Below are 5,447 nucleotides of genomic sequence, written 5' to 3'. Positions count from 1 at the left end.
AAATTTTTATCAACATGTCAAATTGTCCTGAAGACAGATTTTACCTATTTACATTCTTAATTGACATTGAATAAGAATGCCTTTTTCTCCACACCCTGACTGATAAGGTATATTACTAATATGTTTTTTCCAATATGATAGGCTAATAAAATTTTTTGTTTTGAGTATCTTTTCATATGTTTATAATTATTTTTATTTTTCTGTGAGTTGTCTCTTAATCATCTTTGAAAAGTTTATTTTTCTACTGGGTAATTTGTCTATTTTTTGAAATCAGTTTTTAAGACTTCTTTATATTAATTAAATTTTTCTCTGTCTTAATCTATTGCATATAAATTTTCATTCTGTATTCTTTAGTGTTTGTTTTTTTCTATCATGGAAATACGTTATGTTTTAAAATTAAAATTCTAGAATATATATAAGCATAAATTATATTATGATTATCTATATCTATGTATAATGAATCTCTTATAATCCCAGTATATTATACTTGACCCATAATAAAGTCAGGTAGGAAATATGAAACACCAAATTTCTGCCCATTGAGTGAAACTATGCTACAAATTTTATTTCACAGTGATCTGCAGTACAATTTTGTATTTATATAAAGAGAATAATGAAAATGGAAATACAAATAAACTTATACTTGGCACACAAACTCCTTCAAAATATGAATTCTTGGGGAAAACAGATAAATTAAACAACTATTTTATTTTAAAACTGTATAACCATTTAATTCATCTCTGTGAATGTGTAAATAGTTTCTAATAGATTAATTTATTGCTCATCTTAAATAAATATTTCAATTTTGACAAGACCATTCTACAAATGAAGACTTAGCCAAAAGAAGAGATTTTGTGATTGGAATTGCATGCTCAGAAAGATGAATTTGGGGTATAGCAGTGTGAGAAAATAGTGGGGAATTTTATCAGGGAAACTTTGATAACCTTGATTTGTGCCACAAAAACTGGGCTGCTGATTCCGCCAGTCTTATTATGACCACTTTCAATAGTTTAATGTTACTAATAGTGTTTATTTCTACAAACTTATTTCCAGAGAGAACTCGAACAGGGAGAAAACGGGCTCTAAGTTGTGTTTTGATAATTTTCATTTTAGAATCAACACCCATCATGCATCAGGCATACAAATGTGGTTCAAAATGTTTATTAACCCTTTTGTGAGTTATAAACATTTAAGTGAAACAGCTGATGTATTTATGTTGTTGTTGAGTTGCTCAACTGTGTCTGACTCTTTGTGACCCTATGGACTGTAGCCCACCAGGCTCCTCTGTCCATAGGATTCTGCAGGCAAGAACACTGGAGTGGGTTGCCATTCCCTTCTCCAGGGGATCTTTCTGACTCAGATCAAACCTGGGTCTCCTGTGCTGCAGGTGGATTCTTTACCATCTGAGCCACTGGAGAGCCCATTATCCTCCAGAAGGCACCTCACTTCCTTTTCAGAAGAAGGGGGCTAGGAAAACATTAAATATAAAAAAGGAAATAAAGAAAAAATAGATAATAAGGCATACAGAATAAAAACTGTCTATTGTTATACATAAAAATTATATAATAAATTGACGAGAGGATGTACCTCATCTTACATTATACAATGGATGTGTTTCTAGAATGTTGCTTATGAATCAAATTATTTTAAAGAAAATTACACATTTAATCTACTAGAGGAGCTTGCCATTCCAGCATTTGTCAAGTGCAGAATTTTAGGATGATATGAACACTCAGCTTCTGATACAGATGAAGCTTGTGCTGTGCGGATTCAGCTTTTATGCTTCCTGATTTAAAAGAAAATTTTATAATAGCTGGAAATGGACTATAACCTTTAACCTTGTGAATCACTGTGTTGTACATATGAAACTTAATACTGTAAATCAACTATACCTCAATAATAAGAAAACTAGAGTGTAAAAGTAAAAAAGTCCTTGTTCTTTCATTCCCCTACTCCATGCAACTTTCTAAAATTTTTCATGCCCTGGACAGTATCACCAACTCAATGGACAAGAATGAGCAAACCCTGGGAAGTTGCTGATGGATAGGGAAGCCTGGCAAGCTGTAGTCCATGGGGCTCACAAAGAGTGGGACATGACTTAGCAACTGAAAAGAACAACAGAGAAAACCACGGTTAATAATTTAATGTAATCCTTCCAAATAATGAAAAAATTAATATTCATATATGTGGGGAAAATTTTTAAGTTTTTTGTCTCAGATAGATGTTTGTGGTCTGCTGGTTTAAAAACACAAAATGGTTGACTGGCGTGGATAACTGGAGAGGGTGTGGAGAAGTCTCAAGAATGGACCTGACCCAGAAAGCCTCTGGGTTCCCATTCTACCCTCACATCTACCTCATTGAATGATTTGGGCCAGTTGTTTTGCTTCTCTCATCAGCTTGCTCACGATAGGATAATCACACCTTTTTCATAGGACTGCTATGAAGAAACATTGACATAATTTCTGTGAATATGCTTGGAATACTCTATAATGTTAGGAAAACATAGCACAAAATTTGTCAGAAACAAATTTTATGAAACAAACTTAATTTTGACCGACATTGTGATTTACTATTTGTCTGCAACAGTTGAGACCTGCTTGACTTAGCTCTCAAAATTTCTTTCATTCAAGACGTCATGAGTTCCTTCGGTTAATATGTCTCAGCCTTTACCTCATTCAGCATGTGCTGCAGAGGGCCACTGACCTTGAGGAAAGTGCTGTTACGCTGCAGGCCCTCTCTCTCCTCAATAGTCCTCGCCCTGCCTAAGCATGTTTCCCAGCCAGGAATTCTCCAGCAGTTCCTCCCCTCACCTTGACCTTTCCTGGCTTCACTGGGTGGACACCAGGTAGTAGGCAGGTCTATTCCTTTGGTACACAAAGGGATCAGTATTATTCCTCTTGGGTTTTCATGATACCCTTGGAGAAGTCTAATTAGCAAATTAGATAGCTTATTTAGTAACTGGAAATATTCTGTGTGCCTAATTTATATAAAGTTGCTATGAAAAACTTTTTCATATCTGCTCAGATTACTTTCTCATTCACATTCCTTTTTTATTTTTATGTTTCCTCTTCTTTTAAAAATAAAGAGGATAAATAGAAAGAACCAAGTAATATGTGAAGACAAAGAGTAGGAGATGATTGAATGTGAAAGCAAAGAAGGGATGGAAATGCCCTGATCATGGTAAGATTGCTAAATTCACTTCCGTGGAGCATAGGCTGAGTGACAGTGGAAGCTGGATCAGAGCTGGGGGTCCCATCACATCTCTCAGACTTCAAGACTTCTGCCATTTCCACTACTTCAGAAAACCTAGTTGGAGGTTCATAGCTCTCCTCTATCTTGTGGTGATCATAATGGGATTGAATTTGATACTGGCATCAGGAATTTATGAAGGATTTTGATGAACTGGAATATAATTAAGGCAGAGGCCTAGGATGGTATAAGGTCTGGAAAACTCATCACATGAGAAGTAGTGGAAAGACCTCCATGTGTTTGGCCTGGAAGAGAGGTAACTTATGGTGAGACATGCAGAAACTGTGTCTCATGGAAAAAAGCAAATTTAAATTTCTAGTTTTTCCCTATGTGCTTTAGAGATCGAATCAGGTATCATAATAGAATATCAGATTCCGGCTAAAGTACTTTTAACAAATGGTGCGATCTCAGAATGGAACTTGGTTTCCAATGAGGAAGCTAACGGGTTCCACATCAATATAATTATCCAGACAGAAGCTGGAGGATTGTCTATCAGCTACTTTTTAAAAACAAGCTTTTGCATGTAGAGGCAGGATAGAGAAAATAATCTCAAAATATTTAAAGCATTTTTAAAAATCTTTACACTTAAATTATTTAAAGGGGAACATTCTTTCATGAGTCTCTGTTAAGCTCTGTCTTGTCTGGTTCCTTTCTACCTGCTAGCTGCACATGGATGGCATTGCCCAGGCCCTGAGCTTTCCTGAGGGTGACTCTGACTCCACCAGAGAGAGTCAAGGCAATCATATTCCTTTTAATTTTTAAGAGCTCTGAATTGAAATACCAATTCTTTTTTTAAAATAAATTTATTTATTTTAATTGGAGGTTAATTACTTTACAATATTGTACTGGTTTTGCCATACATCAACATGAATCTGCCACAGATATACAAGTATTCTCCATCCTGAACCCCCTTCTTTCCTCCCTCCCCATACCATCCCTCTGGGTCGTCTCAGTGCACCAGCCCCAAGCATCCAGTATCATGCATTGAACCTAGACTGGTGATTCGTTTCACATATGGTATTATACATGTTTCAAAACCATTCTCCCAAATCATCCCACCCTCTCCCTCTCCCACAGAGTCCAAAAGACTGTTCTATACATCTGTGTCTCTTTTGCTATCTCGCATACAGGGTTATCGTTACCATCTTTCTAAATTCCATATATATGCATTAGTATACTGTATTGGTGTTTTTCTTTCTGGCTTACTTCACTCTGTATAATAGGCTCCAGTTTCATCTACCTCATTAGAACTGATTCAAATGTATTCTTTTTAATGGCTGAGTAATACTCCATTGTGTATATGTACCACAGCTTTCTTATCCATTCATCTGCTGATGGACATCTAGGTTGCTTCCATGTCCTGGCTATTATCAACAGTGCTGCAATGAACATTGGGGTACACGTGTCTCTTTCAGTTCTGGTTTCCTTGGTGTGTATGCCCAGCAGTGGGATTGCTGGGTCATAAGGCAGTTCTATTTCCAGTTTTTTAAGGAATCTCCACACTGTTCTCCATAGTGGCTGTACTAGTTTGCATTCCCACCAACAGTGTAAGAGGGTTCCCTTTTGTCCACACCCTCTCCAGCATTTATTGCTTGTAGACTTTTGGATTGCAGCCATTCTGACTGGCTTGAAATGGTACCTCACTGTGGTTTTGATTTGCATTTCTCTGATAATGAGGATGTTGAGCATCTTTTCATGTGTTTGTTAGCCATCTGTATGTTTTCTTTGGAGAAATATCTATTTAATTCTTTGGCCCATTTATTGATTGGGTTGTTTATTTTTCTGGAATTGAGCTGCAGCCTTCAGAATGGGAGAAAATAATAGCAAATGAAGCAACTGACAAACAACTAATCTCAGAAATACCAATTCTTTGAGATTCATAAAATAAATGGTGATTACAAGCTCTAATACTGGCTCTGGGATCTCCTCATAAATCTTGGCTAAGAATTTACAGATTAGGAAATAGTTTTTCCCCTGTTGGCTTTCAACAGAGGAAAGAAAGGGTAAATTCATTCCTCAATTGTTTTCTTCCTTTCATGATTCCCCTGCCACCTTCTCAACCAATGCAATTGGGAGTGAAGGCTAGGGACAGGGTGAGGAGAGTCAAGTGTGCTCTTGCAGAATGTTCACAACCATCACATGCTCAACTTCATAATATGCTGCTGAGTCCTGGGCAAGGAAGACATTCCCAGCATTTT

The sequence above is a fragment of the Bison bison genome, unplaced genomic scaffold (assembly GCF_000754665.1).
Source record: "Bison bison bison isolate TAMUID 2011002044 unplaced genomic scaffold, Bison_UMD1.0 scf7180017862275, whole genome shotgun sequence".
Taxonomy (NCBI): Eukaryota; Metazoa; Chordata; class Mammalia; order Artiodactyla; family Bovidae; genus Bison; species Bison bison.
The sequence above is the reverse complement of the archived record's forward strand: the minus strand, read 5'-3'. Positions refer to the sequence as shown.